The sequence below is a fragment of the Urocitellus parryii genome, chromosome 11, assembly GCF_045843805.1.
Source record: "Urocitellus parryii isolate mUroPar1 chromosome 11, mUroPar1.hap1, whole genome shotgun sequence".
In the NCBI taxonomy this organism is placed as follows: Eukaryota; Metazoa; Chordata; class Mammalia; order Rodentia; family Sciuridae; genus Urocitellus; species Urocitellus parryii.
The window spans coordinates 10,826,200-10,850,109 of record NC_135541.1 but is presented as its reverse complement, the minus strand read 5'-3'; positions in this window follow the sequence as shown (position 1 = coordinate 10,850,109).

Below are 23,910 nucleotides of genomic sequence, written 5' to 3'. Positions count from 1 at the left end.
TTTCCAGGAATTTGGAATTTTTCCTACTATCTTTCTGTTACTGATTATTAACTCCAGTATGGATAGAGAGCACACCCTGTATCACAATTCTCTGAGATTTGTTTTATGTCCCAGGATATGATTTCACTTGGCAAATGTCCCATAGGTCCTTAAAAAAAATGCATATTCTGTTGTTGGGCAGAGTGTTAAATACTGACTAGAACTCTTGGTTGATGGTGGTGCTAAATTCTTCCATAACTTTATTGATTTCTATCAAGTTGTTCTATATTAATTGTGAGAGACTAAAGATTTCAACTCTGATTGTGGATTTGTCTACTTTCCTTTTAGTTCTGTCTTTCTTTGCTTTATGTGTTTTGAGGCTCTGTTGTTTGGTGCGTACACATTGAGGATTTTCATGACTCCTTGGTAAACTGACTCTTACTATTATGTAGTGACTCTCTTTATTTCTGGTCATTTATTTGCTCTGTAGTCTATGCTATCTAATAGTAACATAGCCACTTTTGCTTTCTTTTGATTAATGTTGGCATGCATGTCTTTTTCTATCCTTTTATTTTATTTTACTTAGATTATTCTTTGAAGTGTGATTCTTGTCAACAGTAAGTAGTTGGGTCATGGATATTGTCTACTCTGCCAATCTCTGTCTTCTAAATAGTTTATATAGATCTTTTACATTTAATGTAATTACTGATGTTAGGGCCTTGGTCTGCCATTTTACTTTTCTCATGCTCTCTTTTTCTTGCCTTCCTATGGGTTATTTGAAAAATTTTAAGATATCCATCTTGATTTGTGTACAGTATTTTTAAATATATCACCTAGTATAAAAATTTTAATGGTTAATCTAGATAATGTCGTACAGATCCATATCACAACTAATGGTATCATTTTATCAGTTCAAATGAGCATAGAAACTCCTTTTGTCACTTTATCCTCTCTGCTCATAGTTCTAAAAATATTTTTAGTTGTAGATAAACACAATAACTTTATTTATTTATTTATTTATTTATTTATTTATTTATTTATTTATTTATATGTGGTGCTGAGTATCAGACCCAGTCCTTCATAGGCAAGTGCTCCACCACTGAGCCACAATCCCAGCCCTGTCCTGATATTTTATCTACACACATTAAGAATCACATCAGCATTATGCTTTTGGCTTCAACCATCAAACATAATTTATATAACTCAAGAGGAGAAAGAAACTCTGTTGCATACATCATAATTCTGTTCTTTTTATTCTTCTTTCTTGTTTCCTGATGTCCCCAAATTCCTTCTTTGGGGCTGGGTATAAACCTCAGTGGTAAAGCACTTGCCTACCATGTGTGAGACCCAGGCTCAATTCCCAGCACTGGGGGGGAAACTATATAATACATATATATGTATATATATTTATATCTATGTGATCTTTTATCATTACCTGGCTATTCAGAAAACGTCTTCTAGGGTAGGTCTGCTGGAGACAATTCTCTTAGTTTCCCCTCATCAGAGAGCACCTTGATTTCTCCTCCATTCCTGAAAGGTTGAGGGCTGGGGATGTGGCTCAAGCGGTAGTGCGCTCGCCTGGCATGCCTGCAGCCTGGGTTCGATCCTCAGCACCACATACAAAGATGTTGTGTCCGCCGAAAACTAAAAAATAAATATTAAAAAATTCTCTCTCTCTCTCTCTCTCTCTCTCTCTCTCTCTCTCTCTCTCTCTCTCTCTCTTTAAAAAAAAAGAATTCTGGGTTGAGTTCTTTTTCTCCAACACTTGAAAACCATTGTGCCATTTCCTTCTGGCTTCCATAGTTTCTGATGACAAATCTGCCGTCATTCAGATTATTTTCTCCATCGACAAGATGTCATTTCGCTCACTGATGTCAAGATTTTTTTTCCCCTATCATTCTATCAGAAGTTTGACTATGACATGTCTTAAATCAGACATTTTTGGGTTTATCCTGTTTGAGTTCCCCTCAGCTCTTACACTGTAGGTTTGTGATTTTTGCCAAAATTTTTTTTTTTGCAGGGGGGCTTTCTTTTAGTACTTTTTCAGTGCCGCTCTCTTTCTCCTCTCCTTGTGAGACTCCAATAACTAGTGGCTACATCTTGTGTTGTTAACCTCGGGCCCCTGATGTTCTTTTTGTTTCTGTTCAGTCTATTATTTTTCTCTGAGTTCATATTGGGTAATTATATTATTCTGTCTTCAAGTTCACTGATTTTTTCCTGTCTTTACCATTCTGCTGCTGAACCCATCCACATCCACAAAGTTTTTATTTCAGTTACTGCATCCTTTTGTTCTTTTTGGGGGGGTGGTGGTGGATACCAGGGATTGAACTCAGGGGCACTCGACCACCGAGCCTCATCCCCAGCCCTATTTTATATTTTATTTAGAGACAGGGTCTCACTGAGTTGTTTAGTGCCTTGCTTTTGCTGAGGCTGGCTGCAAACTCACGATCCTCCAGTCTCAGCCTCCCGAGCCACTGGGAGTACAGGTGTGCACCATTACACCCAGCTCAGTTATTGCCTCTTACAGCTAAAACTTCCATGTGGTTTGTCTTTGTGTTTTCTACTTCTTTTTCAAGTCTTTCTCTTTTTTTGTTTATTTCAAGAGTATTTGTATAGCTAATTTTTATTATTGCTGCTGTAATTTTTTGTTGGACAACTTGACATCTGTGTTGTCTCAGGACTGACTGTCTTTGCTCATTCAAGTTCAGATTTTCTTACTTTGTGATGCGACACATTATTTTCTGTGGAAGCCCTGGCACTTGGGTGTCCTGTTACCGACCTCCAGACCTTATTTAAATCTTACGTTATGACAGGTCTCTCTGATGTCACTCCTCGTTGATGAAGACCCACCATAACAACCTCCCTGGAACTTGTCACCTCTTTACACACTCTGACTCCAGATAAGGTCACATTCTGTGGCTGGAGGTTAGGATTTTAGCACAGGAATTTTAGGGGGTGGGGGGGGGACACAATTCAATCCATAATAAGTGGGAAAAACTGACAAACCCTCCCAGGCCTGGAGACCAAGGTGAGTGTCAAAGCTGCTGGGCTGTAGTGATGGGCACCGCAGAGCAAGGCAAGGTCACTGTCCTACACAGGGGTCAGGAAGCCTCGGCAGAAGAGTGACCTGAAGGAAGCCAGGAGCCGTGCTGGACTGCTGGGCGAGCTGAGTCCCCCCAGGAGAGAAGCCGGGGCAAAGCCAGGCCCTGGACCTTGGACTCCAAGGAATCCTGGGGGGCCAGTGGGTCTGGGCTGGGTGGGAAGGACATGGGCCGGGAACCAGGAGAGGAAGTCAGAAAGGTGAAAAGGGAATCTCATTGGCTTTGAAAACCAAGAGAAGGGCAAGTTCACCCGGAGGCAGAGGGCACTTGTCCCAGGTGGAACCAGACGAGAGACCAGCTGGGCAGAACCCCAGGTTCTTTGCAGACCACAGACAAGAGACCAGCTGGGCAGAACCCCAGGTTCTTTGCAGACCACAGACTGTAAAAGGCCAAGGTGGGAGTGGAGAGACCAGTCAGGGATGGCTGCGATGTTCCTGCTGAGAGATGAGGAAGAGGCCGGGGAGCCCTAACAAGGGTCACACACAGATTATATTCTGAAGGCAGATTCAGAAGGCTTCACTGATGGAGAGAGGAGGAGGCCCCGGGATGATTCCAAGCCTTTGGTGAAAGTAACCAGAGCCAGGAGCTGCCCCGACTGAGCCGGGAAGTCCTGAGGAGGTTCAGGTTTGTAGGGCTGGTGTTGAGACTGAGGTCCCCATCAGGTCCCCACATGGAAAGGGACTGTGTCATTCCACTGGGGTTCAAGGGGGATCTCGACCGAGACAGGATGCGGGAGCGGCAGGCGGTTTCTAGGTCAGGAGGGCGTGGGGACAGGAGAGCTAAGGAGAAGGACTGAGTCGGAGGCTCCACTTCAGAGGCAGGACGACCAGGGAGACAGGGGAGGAGCCTTGGAGGTGGGCGGGCCTTCCAGGCGGGGGACACGGTCAGCTCTGTGAAAGACAAAGCCTGAAACGGGCCTCGCCGGGCTTGCTTTCCAGTCTTAAATTCAACTTTACCGGGGTCTGATTTGCAGGACATAAAGTCGCCCATTTTCAACATCAAGACCTGGAGCATCATCACTCTTCAGTGAGCCTCCTTCCCGACCCTGAGCCCCAGGCAACGGCTAAGAGGCACTCGATCCATGTAGACAAATTTCTGCTGATTCCCAGAGCTCATTGTGTAATTCACCAGGTTTGCCCTCTTTCGTAGGAATTTTAGTAACAGTCATATGCAAACCTTTTCGTTGTTCTTGCCAAGTATGTGAGTCTTGCTGGCTCATGTGGTAAATATATGTCTAATTTTATAAGAAACTACAGCTGGTGGTTTTCAACAGACCCTGCTTCCACACTCACACTTTTGACACATATTTATTTTAACTATTTACCACCCCTATCTCCTTGAATGAAGACCAAACGGGGCTGGGGATGTGGCTCAAGCGGTAGCGCGCTCACCTGGCATGCATGCGACCCGGGTTTGATCCTCAGCACCACATACCAACAAAGATGTTGTGTCCGCCGAGAACTAAAAAATAAATATTAAAAAAAAATTCTCTCTCTCTCTCTCTCTCTCTCTCTCTCTCTCTCTCTCTCCTCTCTCACTCTCTCTGAAAAAAAAAAAATGAAGACCAAACCCTGAGGATTTGCAGGACCTATGCTGCCCGGGGTCTCTATGAAAACTTGTTCATGAGGCCTTGTTTCTTTGTGTGATTTTATGGTTCTTCCTCCTGAGCTCATGACCGTTGGGGCTCTAGCTGTAGGTATTTTATAAGGTCTGGATTGGCCTGTTTTCCTCGGAAGGATTTAGCGTGTTTCTGAGGGACACCTGGCGTACTCCTCAGCAGGGACTCCTGTCAACGAAATCCTCAGCTGGAGGTTTCTAGGCCAGGTTGGGAGTAAGAATTGAGCCCTGGCCCCTCCTGAGGGCTGGCTCATGGACTGAAAATGAGAGGAGGTGGCTACAGAGAAATATGAGGAGATTGAGGGAGAAAAAACTGACCTGTATCTTTTTTTTTTTTTTTTTTTTGGTATTGGGTATTGAACCCAGAGGCGCTTAACCACTGAGCCACATCCCCAGGTCTTTTTTGTATTTTACTGAGAGACAGGGTCTCACCGAGTTGCTGAGGGCTTCACTAAGGTGCTGAGGTTGGCTTTGAACTCTTGATCCTCCTGCCTCAGCCTCCCAAGCCGCTGGGATTACAGGTGTGCACCAACATGCCCAGCTGAAACTGTCCTGTGTCTGATTGTGGGGGTGGGCACACAATGATAGGCACTTGTTAAAACTCAAAGAATTTTATACTAAAAAGGGAGAAGTTGTCTGTAGGTAAGTTTGGCCACAATTTTTGAAAACACCAAAGCTCTGTTAGGGCAGGAATCTCTTAGGACAGCTGCCACCCCTAGGCTCATCCCTCTCTTGATTCAGGCACGCACCTGTGCGTGCGTGGGTGTGTGTGTGCGTGTGAGCCTGAATGCGTGTGTGTGTGCACCTGTGTGTGTGTGTGCCTATGTGTGTCTGTGTGTGTGCCTGTGTGTGTGTGCCTGTGTGTGTGCTTGTGTGTGTCTGTGTGTGTGCCTGTGTGTGTGTCTGTGCGTGCATGTGTGTGTGCCTGTGCGTGTGTGGGTGTGTGTGTGTGCGTGTGAGCCTGTGTGTGTGTGCCTGTATGCCTGTGTGTGTGCCTGTGTGTGCCTGTGTGTGTACCTGTGTGCCTGTGTGTGTGTGTGCCTGTGTGTGTGTCTGTGCATGCATGTGTGTGTGCCTGTGTGTGTGTGTGTGTGTGTGTGTGTGCACATTCTGAGGGCTTCCTGGGCTTTCTTGCCAACACAGTCACACATTTTGGGAGAGTCTTGGAAAGCCTTTGTGCGGAGTTCCAGGTTATCCAGGTGAACACCATCTTCAACCTCAAATGACGCCCGTCCAGTGAGGACAGGATGGGCCGGCAAAGGGACCTCCAAGCTGAGCGGCCGCCTGGCTTCTTGGACCCGCCTGAGATCACAGAACTTTCATAATGACGGTAATGGCTATAATTAACTGGCATAAAAATGTGGAGCTCAGAACAGCGGCCGGCCACAGCCGCAGCCGGGGAGGCGGTGCTGTGACTCACCTCTGCCCGGGGAGCAGCAGGCCAGGCCCTGAGGGGCCTGTGGCCTGACTGCGCTCCCCAGAGAGACCAGCAGGTCTGAGACGTCCCTGGCGTGGGCAGCATCAAGGTCAGGGCTTGGGGGTGGCCTGACTCAGGCCCCGTCAGCATCCTGAAGGACCCGGGCCTGCGCTCTCCACATGAGGGGAACAAGGCCCCACGGGGCCAGTCACTGGCAGCCCTCAGGGCCGAGTGCTCCCGAGGACCAGTGGGGACGGGCAGGACCAGCCACCAGGAATCCTCAGAGCCTGTCCGGCTGGCCGCTGGTGGAGGGGCGGGAGGGCTCAATTAGCCACTGCGTGTGAAGCACTTAGCACCTGCCTGCCACCAGGTAATGCTGCCATTATACCCCACCCCACTTCACAGATGAGGTAACTGAGGCCCAGCACTGTTCAGGGACTTGTCCCCAGCCCCAGCCAGGTGTGCCTGGCTCTACAGCCTCACAGCATGGCCTGCCTGGGGCACGGTCACACCTAGATAGTTTCCAGGCCTCAGGGGGTGCTGAAAGCACTTTGAGGTGGTGAAGAGGCTCCCTGGGCCCCTTCCCTCTGGTCTGAGCCCCTCTGCCCTGGGCTCCCTGGTTCCATCCATTCCCTCCTGTGGCTTGTTACCCAGGTCCAACACCTCCTCCAGGGAGCCTCCCCGGATTCTCCCAGCTTCCACATCTCAAAGCACAGGCGTCCAGTGCCCGGCCTGAGGTCCTGCCGGGTGCCACGGACCGTCTGAGGCTCAGGGAGGCCGCAGTGGAGGAAGCAGGGTTTAGGGAACCTCAGGGAGACTCTGGGAGCAGGCAGGCGAGGGAAGAGGGGCAGGAAGAACACAGGTCCTGGTCCCACAGAGCCTGGTCGGCCTGCTGGGCACTTGGGCTTTGAGGCAGTGAGGTGGACCCGGGCCAGGTTCTCGCACTGGGTGCCGCGCAGGAAGTGGACGCTCGGGAGGCAGGACAGGGGGAGGGAAGCAGGCTCCAGCAGGGCGGTGGGGACAGTGAGGACCCAGGGCTCTTCCCCAACGCTGCCTTCAGGGCCACCAGCTCCCAACATCTCTTCCTGGAAGCCCTCCTGGTCCTCTTGCCCCTTCCTGATAAGGAAACTCTCTTGGGGCTGGGCCCACGCTGGTCACCCAGAGCCACCCTCACGCTACAGAATCCACAGCTCTGCTGAGGGTGGAATCCAAGGCTGGGGACGGTCCCTCAGATCAGAGGCTTAGGGCCAGCTGACTTCAGGGGTGACCTTCCCCACCCCCCAATCCCCCTTACCCTTCTGCTGCAACAGAGACCGGAGCTCTGGCTCCAAAGGGTGTGGGGTCACTCTGCAGAGGACGGGGCCTCCTGGTCCCGGCTGTTCCCAGGTTAGTGCCAGCCTGGAGCCACCCCCCGCCCTCTGGCCACCAGGGTGGACAGAGCTAGCAACACAGCGCAGACTGGAGCACTGCTTCCTTCCTTCCCAAGAAACACCTGCTGAGCACCTACTGTGTGCACTGAGATCAAAGATGACCAAGGCACAGCTCTGCCTCGGGGCTCACTGTCTGGGAGAGGCAGATGGGCCTTCAGATGGTGGTGATGGTGGGGTGGTGGGCCTGGTGGGTTTGGTGGGGATGTTAGAGATGGGGATGGTGGGGATGCAGAGACAGTGTGGTGGTAGGGACAGGGATGGTGGGGATGGGGATGGAGATGGTGGGGATGAGATGGTGGGGATGGGGTGCTCGGGACAGGGTGCTCGGGACAGGGTGCTGGGGACGGAGATGGTGGAGGTCCTCGGGGAACTCCTGGGGCTGGTGGTGGAGACGGTGGGACTGGTGGTGACTGGGGGTGGCGAAGGCGGAGGAGGAAGCTCCCCTTTCTCAAGGTGCTCCTGATGCCGGATGGTATTAAGCACTTGACGTCTAATCCTCATGACAGCCCATGAGGTAAGAGTCATTATTTTAATAATGGTGACATTCACTGCTTACTTACTACATGCCAGACATTCTTGTAAATGCCTTACAAGTGTCAGCCCGTCCTAGGCAGGTCACGGTGTTGCCCCTGCTTTACGGAGAAGTAAACACAGAGAGGTCTCACAGCCAGCTATGCAAATGGGTTTGCTGGTGTGGACAGCGGGTGGTGTGGACAGGATGCGGACAGACAGAGGAGGACCTCACAGAGGAGGCGCCTGATGACCAGCCCTAGGGGTCGTTCCAGGTGGTCAGGAGGTAGGGGCTTTCCAGGAGGAGGATCAGTGGGGCAGGGGCCCAGAGGCCGGAAGCGCGGGGTGGAGTCACTTGGGCTGGAAGAGACCAGGTGCCCGAGGGCCTGGGGGACGGGAGCCCCCTCCACACTGCCCTGAACCGCGAGCCTCATCTCAACCCTGCTGGGTGCTGGAGACCTAAACCTGCAGGAAACCAGACCCGCTTAGCGACCTCCACCTGCCCCAGAAGATGGTGGGCCCTGCCTCCCGGGTCCTTGTCACACCCAGATTGTCCCAGGCCACCCCACTGCCACCCCTCGACACTGCACCCAGACTCAGCGTGTGGCTCCTGGACCCCACTGCCCTGTTCCGCTGCCCACAGGCCCACTCCTCCAGCCCCTGCCTACAGCCCGCTCCTCCCTGGGCTCAGCCAGGGACCCCCTCCAGAAAGCCCACCCTGGTCACTCTAGCCCAGACGAGCTTCCGTCTTAGCTCGACCGAGGTGGGCTCGGGGTCCCAGCTCTGTCCCCACCAGTCCAGACCCCAGCAGGATGTGGGATGTCGAGGGCCAAGGCCACATCCCTCAGCTGGGCATCAGAGGCGGGCGCCGAATCCCAGTGCTCCAGGCGTGTCCGGCTGCAGGCCACCTAAGGCCACATGGCCACCTGAGGCCACACGGCCAGCTGAGGCCACACGGCCAGCTGAGGCAGACGGGCCCAGCCCCGGAGTCACCTCCCGCCTCGGCTGTTTCAGCTGGGTCCTCTAAAGGGCTCTCTGCCTGCCCCCGTCACTGCCACAGACACCGGCTCACAACCCTGGGGAGCGGGTGGCCTGTAATTCCTCGGGGGGCTGGAGGCGGAGACGTTAAGGTTCTGAGCTCCGGGATGGGGACGTAGCCCCGTGGTGGGGAGCTGGCGTGAGGTGATGGGGACCACACAGCAATGTGGGGGGCAGGTGCCGAGTCCCCTCACAGATGCTGGCCTGAACTCGTCCTGAGGCCGTGGGCAGGAGTCTGGACCCCCCAGTTCAAGGTCACTCCGCTGCCCTGCCAAACCACCGGCAGAAAGTCACATCACAGCCCACGTGGGCCAGGCCCCGGCCCTGGGCCAGCTGCTACGCTGACCCCACAGCCCCCTCGCCCGGCTCCTCTGGGCAACACCACTGCACACACAGGTGGGTGAGGCATTATCCCACCATCCAGGCACCCCCTGAGCCCACAGATATGTATTGAACACCTACTATGTGCCAGGCCCGGAGCCCAAAATCGGGTCCTAAAAATGTGTGCGATACAGGCCCAGCTCGTTGGAGGGCAGCGTCTGGCTTCAGATCCCAGACAACCCCGCCCCCAGGCAGGGGACAAGGCCTCACTGACCACTGTGGGGGGGAAGGTCACTTAGCAGGTCCACACAGAGCAGGGGACTGTAGCAGCTGTCACTCATCCCGTCGGTTGCCCCCGGACAGCCCAGAGGGAGCTGCTCTCGTGGGGGGACGCTGAGTCCAGCTGTGTCCCCACCCCCTGCACCTGGCCAGCTTGGTGAGGTGGGGGTGGCAGAGCCTCAGGGGAACCGGGGAGAGCAGGTCACGAGGTGGCAGCTTCTGCAGGCCGAGGGTGGGCCTTGGGCTTTGGCAGCAGGCGTCGCGTCAGATTGAGGCTCTCAGGGGTCACGGGCTGAGGAGTGACCTGGGGCCATCCAGCCGGTGGAGCCAGCCTGGGGCACAACCCTGCTGGGCAGCTGCTGAGTCACCAGGTCCCCACCAGGGCCGGGGTGGCTTCCTCATGAGGCCCGTCATGGTCCCGTGACCAGCTGTAGCCACCGGGTGGTTACTCACAGGCTGGTCCAGAGGCCCGAGACGGGGCAGGAGGTGGGCAGCTTGGCCCAGCCTGGCCTCTGGCTCCGACCACCGCCTGTTCCAGCTTCTCCCCTCCCCACCCTTCCCGCCACTGTCCCTTCTCTCCCAGGGCCTCTGTGGAGTGGGGGTGGCTGAGCGGCCACCTTAGAGGGACCTCCCGCCAGGCAGGCCTGGCCTCTGCCGCACCAGGACTTGCCCCGGGGTCACCCCTCTCCAGGGTTCCTCCAGCCCCTGTCCTGGACTCGGGCCAGCCCTGGTGGACCTGCCCGTGTCTAATGGAAGGGAAGAAGGGCCCGAGGCCAGAGCTTGAGGGCCGCGTCCCCCTCAGGCGCTCACAAGGGACAACCTCAGACTCACAGAGGCCTGAGTGGCCCCGCCGCTGCCTCCGGCCATGAGACCTGAGGCCACTGACCTCATCCCCTCTGTCACCTCATCTACAAAGTACAGAGAGCAACAGCCTCGTCACCTCGTGGAGCTGGCCAGAAGTGAGTGACCACGTTTGTGCAGGGCAGGTACCGGTGGTGGCCCAGAGGTGGCCGTTATGATCATCGCTATCAGAGGTGGCCGGCACTCTGCAGTTTGCAAAGCGTGTCCATCAGGGGTGACCCCTGAGATGCAGGCTCCTGCCCAGCACCGCTGTCCAGGCCCAGCAGGTGACAGGTCTGTGTGCCTGTTTGTCTTTACAAGCTGGATGCATGGAGCAAGTCACACCTGAGCCTCGGTTTCCTCATCTGTAAGTTGGGGACAGCAGTGCGTCTCTCAGGCTGGCCGGGAAGAGTGGAGGAGGACGTGGGCAAGAGAAGAGCCAGCTCTGTCAGGAGCCTGCTCGCTGATGTCATCGTCCCCTGAGCTCCCATACCTGCTGGGTGTTTTGCTTAAAAGTCACATTCAAGGGCTGGGGTGGTGGCTCGGTGTAGAGCGCTTGCCCAGCCTGTGTGAGGCCCTGGGTTTGATCCTCGGCACCACATAAAAATAAAATAAAGATATTGTGTCCACCTAAAAAAATTAAAATAAAAAAATTACAATAAAGGCCAGGGAGATGTTGCGCGCCCATAATCCCAGCAACTCAGGAGGCTGAGTCAAGAGAATCAAAAGTTAAAGACCAGCCTCAGCAACCTAGCAAGACTGTCTCAAAATTAAAATATAAAAAGGACTGGGGTGTTGCTCAGTGGAATGGCTCCCCTGGGTTAAATTCCCAATACCAAATAATAATTATAAAGAAGCCTAGCCTCCTTTCCCCCTTTCTCCCTTCTCATTAGTGGGGATGCAGATGTGATAAAGGGCCCGGGGCAGCCTCTGTGGATCATGAGGTTGAAGGCAATGATGAGAAGGGTGGAGCCATGAGACGAAGGAGCCTGGTCCCCAATGCGTCTGTCAGTCTCTTCAGTAATCCCCAGTGGCACACATCCACCCTTCCTCTCTCTTCTCTTGTCAAGGCCATTGCTTTTTTGATATTTATGACAGCAGCCAAACCAGTGTGCCAACCAGGGCGGCCCAAGAGGGAGGGACCCTGTTAAGATCCGCCGTCTCTCCCTTGATTTTCTGGGTACATGGCGTCTTGCAGGTCAATACCCAGTCGGGGGGATGTGCACAGTCACGGATGTGTTTTAAGAAATGCATGGTTGGGCGATGTCATCATCGTGTGGACTTCAATCACAGCACGTACCGAACCAAAACTGAGGCGGCTTCGGCACCACCGGGAAACACAATCTTCGGGGAGCCCCGCGCTGTCCGGAGTCGGTCGTTGACCGGACGTGGTCACTGCCGCACGTGACTGTATTCGAATGCGCGAGGCGAGGGTTGCCCTGTGCACACCCTCGGGCCAGCAGGAGGTCGGTGTTATTTTCCTGCAACCGACGTGGCTTGTGTCTCAGGTTCCTCGCTCCCTGTGGCGGGCCCTGAGCGGGCCGCGGGCAACCTACATCCGCCTGGGATAATCTCAGGTGCTGAGGGTTTGTTGCCTTTGAACATATCAAGGTAGTTTAGGGGTCCAGCAGTTTAGGGGTCCACCTTCTGCCCCCCACCCCTTCCTTCTCTCCCAGTGGTATTTAAGTTCCAGTTAATGACATCACAGTGTGGCTCTTTAGGAATCGGTGTCCCTGCCTGGTTCCCGGCTGAGGGGTCTCGGCCGCCCTGGCCCAGGATCCCCGGGTCAGGACCCACGGTGCCGCTGGGAGTTCCTGCTGCTCTCACCCCATCTGAGACCCGAGACCTCGGGGGATGTGGACGGAAGCCCCTCTTCCGTCTTTGTGGCTAGAACACATGGTGTCACACCGAGGCTCTGACAGAGGTGGGGAGCTCTGGTAGCTCCTGGTGTTCTTCCCATTCTGCAGGTGATGAAAGTGAGGCCCGGATCATGGACGCTGAGATCATGAGGCTGGTAAACGGGGACCTGGATTGAACCCAGACAGTCCACACCCGGACCTTGAGGCCACCCTGCCCTGTGCAGTGTGCTGCCCTTTCCGATTTCACCCGCGTGGTTTTATTGACGTTCATGGCATGGCTCAGCCACAGGAGGACCGGCCCCCAGGTGTCAGGATCCAACCGAGCGCCATGTGCCTACAGGTTGGGGTAAGAGTGACATCCAGGATGGACCTGGCTGATCTTAAGATGGTACCAGAGAGCCAGGCACACTCCAGAGCCAAGTCCAGCTGTGAAGCCCTGCACAGGACTCGAAGGCTTCATCCCGGCGGTGACGACTCAAGATGGCTGCAGTCACGTCAGGCTGAATCCACAGACTACGAAGACCAGGGGCTGGGCAAGGCCTCCCTGCCCACGGTGAGGGACACAGGCCCTCCAGGAGGCAGAGGGGACTGGACGGCAGTGACTGGCCAGGAAGAGTGGAGCCAGTCTCCTCGGGAAGGGCCTGACCCTGTCCAGCGACATGACAGCACTCACAGACCCCTCGCACCCAGGTGAGCGCCACACGCAGAGCGGCCTCCCCGCCCCGGGGCTTCTTCCCAGGACACAAAATCATGCCCCAGGCCCGAGGCCCCGCCTGGCTCTGGGCAGCTGGCGGGAAAGTAGAGCCAGAGAGGGCTGAATGCTCCAGTCTCCAGCAGTGACTCGGGAAGGCCCTGCCCGTCTGCTGCCTGGAGCCAGGAGGCACAACATCAGGGGCCACTCGTGAGCACACCACAGGAGGCCGCTACGGTGGGCAGGAGCTGGGAGATGCCGGGCTCCATGCCCTCTCCTCCACTGTGTAGCCGGGAAATGCCACTACCCACCCGTGACATCAGGGTGGCCCTCTGGCATCACATCTTTTAACCATAGTGACAATCATTTCTTGTGCTGGAGAATCTCTGAACCCTTTGGAGCAGGGATGGGATCTGTCTTGCCTGTTGTTAGATCCCCAGTAGAGGGCCTGGCACACAGTAGGCACCTAATAAGTGGAGTGATTGAGTGACCACTGCTTTCTGTCTACACACGCTTTTAAAAGCCTCCTGTCATTTAATTTCATGTCACTGGGATTAGTGTTCTCCTCTACAGATGAGGAAACTGAGGCTCAGAGGAGCTGAAGCATGGTGAAAGTCTGTACTATTAAATTCCAGGTGCTAATTTGTCCTGGCCGTACCCCACTTGGCCTTCCTTTTTCTCTTTTCCTTAATTTCTTTGTTACTGTGTGTGTGTGTGTCCACAAGTCATGGTGTCCACACGTACTGTCTCTCCAGGCCCAGTCAGGAAGTGGACAGATGACCCAAGGCAGGAGACAGGCTCAGTGGGGCCAACAAGACCCCATTCCAGAATTTTTTTGAGCCACCAGGAAGGTAAACTTTTTCTTTTTTCCTGCATTTGAATCTACAAACAGAGTTCTGGAAGCTTCTTGGGGCCATCTTAGGAACACAAGAGGAAAATCTGACTGAAAATGGAGCAAATATTAAGGCTGTAAAATGGAGCATGGAGGAGCGACTGGATCAAGCTGTACCTGAAGGTCAGCCTAGGGCTTTGCAGTAACCTCAATCAGTAAGTTCCTCTGATTAGTTGAGTTGGGTTTTCTGTAACTTGCAGTTGCTGAGAAGTATCCTAACAAATATAAACTGTTTCAACTACACCCCATAATAAACACAGGGACTGCTTTGATAAGGGTTTCATGACCCTGCGTGTCACCAGAGTAAATTGCCAGAATCAAGGAAGGGACCTACTTGTCCATCAGCCCCCTGGCCCTGACACCTCTCTCTTGGTTTTTGGTAACGTCAAGGTTCTATCCCCAAATGCAAATCTGGGATGAAGCCCGGAGGCTGCTGGGTAGGTGTGCAGGCCCATTTAAACCACCTCCAACGGATGACACTAGCCAAGGGGCCCCGGCCAGCCAGTGGCCACCCTTTTGCATCCACTTGTCCTTCATAAGCAAGTTCCTGTCTTTTGGCCAGCCCTGGTGGATGGACAGACATTCCACGGACAACAGCAACTCTTGGGTGGTCAGACTCCCACAGCAGGCCTTTGGCCTTCCTGTCCCCTAACTGGTCTTACCTATTGAGCACCTTCTGAGACACCTCAGTTTGTAAACGCAGCATTAATTCAGGAGCTTCCTGCGGCCTTTGAGTGAGCCCTTCCCCAGCCAATGGAAGTAGAACCAGGCAGCAGAGGTGGGAGGCGGGGGCTCAACCCCGGGCTCTGCTACTTAGGGGCTGTGTGATGCTGGCAGATTGCAGACCTCTCCATCCCAGGCGGAGAAGTGGCCCACCCGTGGCCTAAGCCCTGGGATCCGTGAGTGGGCAAGAGGAGCTTTGCCAGTGTGGTGAAGGGCGAGGCTCTTGAGAAGAGCGGACCCTGGATTATCTGAGAGAGCCCAGTGTGATCACAGGAACCTTCAAAAGCAGAGAACCGTCCCCAGCCGTGACCCAGGAGGGCGTCACAGACAGGCGGTACTGCCGGCTCTGAGGCTGCAGGCAGGGGATCCGTGCTAAAGAAGGGGTCACCCTCGGGGACTGAAAAGGACCAGGCGGCAGGCTGTCCCCCAGGAAGAGGGAGGAGGCCCAGCCGACGCTCGGATTGTGGCCCTGAGACCCGAGTTGGAAACTGACCCAGGAATCACAAGACAACAAGTGTGTATCGACAGTCTCCAGGTGTCACCATGTGCTGGAGCCGCTGGGGGAACCTGAGGGACGCTGAGCCGTGACCTCCCGCTTGGGAACGAGGGGCCGGACTCCCCACCTCCATGAAATCCTGTGAGATCCAGGGGCTGGGAAGCTGGCCCTGAAATCGCAAAGTCCACGGCTCCAACTGAGGCTCACGACACACCTGGCTCCTCACCTGCCAGGTGAGCCCTTCACCGGTCCCCTGGGTGGCCTCCCCTGCCTGAGGCCTGGCCCAGCACCAGCTCATCTTTCTCTCGGACCTTTGATCTTGAGCCAGGACAACATAGCAAGGATTAGGGGAGAATCTGGGAGGGACTGGAAGAAACTCAGACAGGCCCAGGCCCCAGCCCGGATGCCAGGCGCGGCCTGAGCACCGGGGACAGAAACGAGAGTTCCAAGGCGCCTCCGTGAGTACTCTCTGCTGGCTGCGGGATTCCCAGAAAGGTACTTAACCTCTCTGAGCCTCTGTCACCCCACCCACAAAATGGGGAGAAAAGTTCCAGTAACAGCTGGGTGTGAGGCAGCTCCCGTTCACACCCGTCCCCCTCCCTCTCCCTCCTCCTCCTTTCCCTCCCCCATTTCCCATGGCTCTTTCTCCAGGGGCCTCCATCTTCATTCAGATCCAGGTTAACTCCCTTCTCCAGTTCTTTCACTACCTTTGTCCCCAGGGACCTAATAAAGAGGAGGCAGTGTCCCATGGTGGGTCTGAAAGATAAAGCCAAATCCCAGGGAAGCCACCTATCAGCCGTGGGAACCCGGGACAATGACTTCATCTCTCCCGGCCCCCATTTCCTCATCCAAAACCGGGGATAATGAGAGCCTGCCTCCCTCCCAGAGCTGTTGATCGAGCACCCAACGAATAAGCGTGTAAAGCATTTAGCGAGGATTACCCTCAGTAAGTAGTTAATAGAGGTTCTCATTAAATTGCCTTTAAGCCCCACCCACGCAGAGAAGGTGACCTAGCCAGCTGGGCTCCCCCTGGACAAAGGCTTATCAATGGCTACTGCACTGAGGTCTCAGCAACACGTTAGGTCTCCCTAAAGTCTACTAGGATTCGCATTTTGGTGTGTGTGGGGGGGTGCACACTGGCGACCGAATGCAGGGGCACATCCCCAGTCCTTTATATTATATTTATTTATCTTATTTATTGAGACAGGGTCTCGCTAAGTTGCTGAGGGTCTCGCTCTACTGGCCAGGCTGGGATTACAGGCGTGCCCCACCGCGCCTGGCTCATTAACCCCGTTTTTCTAGAGGAGGAAACTGCGCCCCAGAGTCACCTGCCCAAGGTAAGCAGCTGGCGCAAGGCAGAGCGGGGTCTGAAGGCAGGCCCCGGGACTCAAGGCCTCCACTGCGCTCCTCAGCCTTGGAGGCGCGTGCGGAGCTCCTGGGGGTCTACCTAGGTCGCATGGGGCTCGGCAGTGGCTGGGGCGTCCACGCGGGTCCACGCAGGACCAGAGTCGTTGGGGTTCCCAGCTCTGCGCTTACTAGGTGCTCGCTCCGTTATTATTGTATCTTTATTTGTTAATTGATTTGTATGTGGATGGAGGCCAGCGCCTCACACGTGCCAGGCAAGCGCCCTGCCCCTGAGCCACAGCCCCGGCCTCGCTACGGTTATTATGAAGGGAGGACACTGGGGACTTAGCCTCCAACTTGTGCAAGCAAACGGCACAGGTGGGATTTGAACCCAGGGCCAGACAGTACCCCTGCGCCGGGCTGCCGCTCCTCTGGGGCTGCCAGACCTCGCTCCGGGAAGCGCAGGTGGCTGCGGGAACCAAGGCCACACACCCGCCTTCCAGGTCCCGGGAGCGGTGGCTGGAGGACCCGGACTCACACACCCGGAGGTGTGGCCACGCCGTCCAATGGCCTCCCGCGTTTCTTCCGCGCCGGGCGGTGATTGGCGGAGGCGCAGGCCTTGGCGCTGGGGCGGACCGGTGACTGGGTCCGGTCACCCTGGGCTGGGATCCGCGCTAATCCCGAGCTAATCCTCCTCTCTGTCGTCACGGGTCAGGGCCGGGTCAGGGGCGCCTCGCCCCGTCCGGCTCACGCCTTGTGATTTCACCCTCCCCCAGGACCCAGCAGCCACCACCGACCCCGCTCCCGGTTCCAAGCCAGGGCGCAAGGGCCCCAGAGCTCTGGTCAGAGGAGCGTTCCCGTGTCACGGGTGGGGGAAGAGGCCCAGCTAGGAAGGAACTTGCCCAGGGCCAGCAGAACCGGGCTTCCCCGTGCAAGGTCCAAACGACTGTCACCATCCTTCTGCTCTTGACTAGAAGAGACCTTGGTGGACCACACTGGCGCCCTATCTAGTAAGTGGTGAGTGACTTGGGGTCCACGGAGCACCCCACGCTGAACTGGTGAAACAGACAAGTCCACAGCCTGAAGACTTAAGAAGGGAGGGGCGGAATATTCTGGAAGGTATAGATAGAATAGGCCAGTAAAATACGTCTGTTGTACAAATACCGGCTAGAAAGACAGCCCATCTAGGCTTAGAGCCGTTTTTCTTTCTTTGCTTTTTTTTTTTTTTTTTTTTGCCCTTTCCTTTTGCAAAATGAAAACGACTACTTTCCATATCAAACACTGGGCTGACTGTTTGCTTACATATTTAATCCCGTGACACAGAGATTGCATCGTCTTCTTTTGTAGTTGAGGAAGCCAAATGGAATCAGAGGGGTTCCTTGACTGGACCAAAGTCCTGCGGCTAGACAGAGGTAGCACCATGATGGGAACCCAGCTCTGTGCTGTGTTCCAGCGGAATTGAACGGAATGGCCGTTGAAGGCTTTTGGACTTGAAGTTCATGGCTCTGCTAGGGTACCTAGTGTTTTGAATTGATATTTTTGGTGCCTCGGTCTGTTCCCAACCTCCATGCCAGGTCAACCCAGATGCCAGCCTGATCCCACGGTCACCTCTGGGAGGTGTTGCTTTGCAGAAAATCTCCTAGGAAACGTGCAAGAGTTTATGCTCCAACAGACACTTGTCCAGTTTTAATGGACAGAGAAAACCCCAAACTGATGCTTGGGAGAACAGGGCAGCTCGATTCCGCAGACCTGTGCTGACGCACTGTGACAGGTGCTGTGCTCAGACCCAAGAGAGAAGGAAGGGTAAGTCACATCCCCTCCCTGCCCTCTGGCTCCCCATCTGCAAGCTGAAAGTCTGGCGAGGCCAGAGAGGGCAGAGAGCACAGAGGCCCTGTCCCTTCGGGCAGACATTGCTCGTTGATCATAACGCACTCTCCTGGTGACACACATCCCGGCCTCAAATGAGGACTCCTAGCAGCTCCAGGCACCAAAGTGAGACCTCCTGTCCTCGCTGGGCTCGTGGCCCCTGCCTCCACGGCCCCTGGGATCCCCAGCCCTGTCGTCTCTCTGCTCCAGAAAGGGGTCTTCTCCCATGATGGGGAACACTGTGGGTAAGCCTTCTGCCACCCCTTCCGCGTGGCACAGAGGAAAGACACTTAGCAAGTCCTCTGAGGACCTGCTCCTTAACTCCTTCACTGGCTGCTTCCCAGCCCACCCCAGGGTTGCTTTGTACTCCCAAAATCACATCTTGGCCTCCTGCCCGCCAAGACCACCTTGGCTCAGGCTGAAGTTCATGCAAAGATTGGACTCAGCCAGACGTGAATCCCAGAGACTGTGGCTTCCCATGTCCGGCCTGGTGCTACCTCCAGGCCTCTGCACGTGTACCTCCCTCTGCTGTGACTGCCCTCCCCCTTGTCTGTCGGTGAACTCCTATTCATTCCTCAGAACCCTGCTCAGATGCCCTCTCCTCTGGGAAGTCTTCCTTGCCCTCCCTCTAGGCAACCATCCACTTCCGGTACAACACCTGTGCCCTGTGCACATATTAGCCATTTCCTAGCCACCTGCTGACTACGCGCTTCTGTCCCTCTCTGGACCATAAACTTCCTGAAGGCAGCCCCAGGTCTTACTCCATGGGGATCATCAGAGCCCCGGTGCAGGGAGGGAACTCTCTAAATAGTAGGGTAGCTGTTGATCCAGTCCCGAAGCCTTCCACCTGAGAAGCTTAAAGCCCTGAGCTGCTGGGACGAAGACAAACATCATTATCCCCAATTTGTGCGTTGAGTCAGCTCAGGCAAAAGGACATGCGGAAAAGTCACCTGCTTGTGCCACTGGCTAAGTCGGGGCAAGGACCTGGAGTCCAGCTCCTCAGCATTCCGAGCCGGGGAACGGCCCTCCCTGGGAGGCGGCACTTGGCATTGACCGCCCTAAGTGCCCATTAATGGGATTTTGCTACTTATATCCCAAGGCGGGAGCAGTCCGCCCAGGTGGCCCGGGCTGGGAACCCACAGAATCAGCCAAAAACCTTCTGTTTCTGCAAACATCTTGTAAGAAACCAAGAAACAAAATATTACTATCCTAACAAACAAGAAGCTCTAAAAGTAAATGAGGGCGAGAACTCAGTGAAAGTCATGTTGAGACGAGCCTCGGAATTGCAAATCCGCTTGGCAGTCATCGTGGAGCTGCTCCTGTGGGCCAGGTACGGCCCCAGGCATCGGAGGTCCCTGGTGAACCAGACAAGATGCCCACTCTCCAGGTGGGTGGGTGAGGGGAGGCAGGTGACCTGGACCCATCAGCCACAAACTCATTCACGGCCAATAGCAGGTCTGTCCAGCCAATGAAGCAGGGCGACCAGACAGAGGTGGTCGAGCGACTCCAGCTCGGGTGGTCAGGAAAGGTCTCCCAAGGGGAGGGAAAGCAGGCTGGCTGGAAAGAAGGGGCACCGAGGAAAGCACAGGGCCCAGGAGGGGCCACTAGGTGTGAGAGAGGGGAGTGTGGGGGAGGCGGGCTTACACCATGACCTGCTTTGTGTATTGGGTGAGCAAGAGCGGGACCTCATCTGTTACACCTGCAAACTGTCACAATTGGCCACTGCGTGGAGCTGACAAAGGAGGTCCCTGTGTGGGACCAGGGGAGCTAAAGGGGACCTGGAGGGAAGCGGAAGCCTGCAGGGCAGGTAGCAAAGCATCCGGGATGTTTGCAGAGTGGAAATGGGTAGGATTGGCCAAGTGTGGGCTGATCGGGGCAAACAGTCAAGGATTGCTTATTTGCATATATATATGAGGTGCATGTCCCCTGCAACCGTATGTGCAAACATAACATGCGTGTAGGACATGGCTGCCTCGAACATCTGGGTAGATGGTAGGATTTCTTCTTAGGTGGGAGAAACAGCAGAGGGGAGTCAGGAGCTGGAGGAAGTGTTGAAACGGAAAATATCAAATCTGTTGAACTTGAAATCTGGGCCCTGCCTGTCGGGCACTGGGGTTCCTCAGCACTGTTGAGGTTTGGGGTTGGCTATTTCTTTGTCTGGGGATGCCCTGTGCATTGGGGGACAGTTAGCAGCCTCCCTGGCCTCTGCTCACCGGATGGCAGTGGTGTGCACCTGCACACACACCCAGGACATTCCTAGTTGGACAACCGAAAATCTCCCCAGACACTGCCCAGCGGCCCCCGGGGAGAAGCCACCCCTGGTTGCGAACCCCACTTCACACAAACTCTCTCACGCAGTCCTCACCCCCACCCTATAAGAGCAGCCCTGAAGACCCTGTTATTGTCACCGACCCTGTTATTGTGCCGACGGGGAAACTGAGGCCCAGTGTCAAAAAGAAACTTATCCCAAATGATGGTTTTTGTTTGATTCTGTTTTGTTTTGTCATTTTGGCCAAATTGGGCTTGCATGCCCAGCAACCATCATGGACAGCTGTGGACCAGGCAGGTGTGTGGAGGTGACCAGGTTCAGGGGGGAGCTGGGGTGAAGGTCGAATCTGCAGTTGGGAGCCTCTGGTGTCTGGGTGGGTTATTTCTGTGGTGCTGAGGTTGAACCCAGGGCCTCGAGCATGTGGCAATGCCCTTCCACGAGCACCCTCCAGCCCCTGGAGGGGACCCGTCGGCAGGGGACCGGCTGAGGTCGCCCTAGGAGAGTGTAACATCCTTTTTCTCTGAAGGACTCCATCTCCCTGTGGGCTGTGCCCTCCCCTCTGAATCACTCCTGTAGGCAAATCTAGGAGGTCACCCTCCTGTGACCGCTCCTCCCCCCAGCTCCTGCCCCTTCCTCCAGCTGCGCAGGGGCCCAGCCCCCTGCCCTCCCTTCCCTGATGACACAAAGTAAAACACAGGCGCAGCCTCAGAGAGAGAGGAGCCCGGCCAGGCGATCCTGACAAGTGGAACGCCCCATACAACAAAGGTCTCTTCTCATCCAGCAGTGGAAAGACCACTCAGTCCTGCTCAGTCCTGCTCAGTGGGGGTGCAGATGCGGGAACAGCCCCACCAGGGCACAGGCGAGTGAGTGACGGCTTCGTCCACCAAGAGGATGGTCAACCCTGTGCTTCACTGTAAACATTTTTCACTGATGTAACTTCAGAAGAATTGCAAGAATGATACAAAGAATTTCCAGATGCCCTTCATCGGCGTCACCCAGATTCCCCAATACTGACACCTCACTCTGCCCTCCCCTCCCCTCCCCCCTTCTCTTCCCTCTCCCTCTATGCTTCTATATAGTTTATTTATATTGTACATGTTTTTATATCTCACATATTTCGTATATTATATATTTTATTGATAGCCACACCGCTTGCTATGAGGTTGCGGTCACGAGGTCCTTTCCCATGACTTCCAGGTGCACACGCCCAGGGTGAGTGGGACTCTCTTATGGAACCACAGTCAGGATCACAAGCAGGAAGTCAACGTGGATGCAGTAGATTATGGATTTTCCTGGGGTCCGCACCGTCTGTCCGCAGGGCATGGGGTTTTAGGGAAGGAAAATCCCCGATCCTGTGTGTGACCCAGTCATAGGTCCCTTTGGCTTCTCTTGCCTTGGAAGTTGCTCGGTCTTGCATGGCGTGACCTTGACCTTCCTGGAGAGCCCCTGCCAGTCATTTCATAGACCTGGAGTCCGGGCTCGGCTGACGCTCCCTCCTGATTAGACTGGGGTTGGGCTGGCGTTGGCAGGCCCGCTTCCCTTCCCTCTGCCTACAAGGCTGGTCTCTTGGCCTTTCAAGCTCCTCTTCTCCTCCCCCCCGAGTGTCACTTCCAATGTCACCTCTTCCAAAGAGCCTTCGCTGGCCACCCTCTCTGGAGCAGGTCTGCTCTTCTCTGTGACGCAGCCTGCCTACTTCCTTACCTGTGATTGTGTTGACACACGCCATTTGCGTGGCCTGGAGTCCCTTTCTGTTAAGTGAGCACGGTGAGCAGCTTCCTTCCCTGCCTTGTTCTCTGCCTCTGTCCCGCCGCCTAACACCGTGCCTGGCATATAGTAGGTGCTCAAGAAATGTTTGTTGAACAAGTGAATAATGAGAGTGAATAAAATCAGGGGGTAGAATAAAATAGATGATATCAGTAGGATCCCATTTTTCTGGGGGGGAAAACATGCCTGTGATCATACATCTATGAGGGATGGACTAGAAAGATGTGGTTCAAAGTAGAAGACTCTTTGGGAGAAGAAGAGGAGAAGGGCAATTGTTTTTTTTTATTTTTCTCTCTTTAACTTTAGGTCGTTCTTTACTGCTGAATTTTTTACAAGGAGTTTGTATCGTCTTTGTAATGATGGATTCCGTAGGGACCACCAGCTCCCATCCCCCTCCCTCCAGAACCTCCCTTGATAGTTTCCTGCACATTCTTGGAAACTGTCCCTGCCATGAGGGGCAGAACTGGCGCATCCTGAGGGCAGGGGCGCCCACCCCTCCTCCGTCCTGGGCACCCTCCCGGGCACCCTCCCACCCCTCTCTCCACAGAGTCTGTGGCTGAATCAGTACGCAGCTTTGTGAACCGGACCCTGGATCCGAGGCCAGTGTGCTGGGCCTCCTTCTGCAAACATCCTGGGCTGCTCACGCCCCAGGCCACAGACCCCAGCCCTCTGCTGGCGGGCCCCTCGCGAACCTTCCACCTGGCACACTCCTACTCGCCTCTCAGGACCCAGGTCAGGCCGCCGCCTCTGGGAAGCCTTCCCAGCTCCAAGGGCACTGGCGCCCTCCGCTGCCTCCCTCTCTGCTCGGACGCAGACTCGGTTGGAACCTGCATCAGGGTCCCCACCAATCAGAGCCCCTGTGTTCCTCTGAGTCCTAGGGTCCAACCCAGCACCTAGGAGGCTGCAGGAGTCCTGTGTCTTCTGCCAGCGTCCACGAAACTGTAACAGGGTGAAATCAGCAAGGCCTGGACACACCTGGACATAAATAAAGTACTTCAGTTGACTTTCAGGGAAAGCCTCCAGAGTCCGCTCCAGGCCAGCTTGGCAGGTCAGCGACCGTTCACATCATAAGCTCAAAATCCCCCAGAAAACAAACCTGCGACCTGTGAAGAGGGACAGTGACCCTCTCCACCTGCACGTGAGAACCCTGGGACCCCTCCTCCATCCAGCCAGGGAGCAGCTTCTCCCCCGTCCTCCCTGGGAATCCCCCACCCCCTGGAGAGGCCCAGTTGGGCTCCTTTTCCTCAACCTCTGGCCTCCCCCTGCCCGTCGACCATGCACAATTGCTTTTCCTTTTTGCATAACCCTGGTGCCGAGGTATTGGCCTCTCTGCACATCGGGCAGCGAGCCCACCCTCGGTACCCAGGACACCCTAGCCTGGAGGAACAGGGGCTCCCAGCCCTCCCAGAACCCACCACGGCAGCGCAGCACCCACCTATTGAACCCTGGGGTGTGGCCCTGGGGTGTGGCCCCA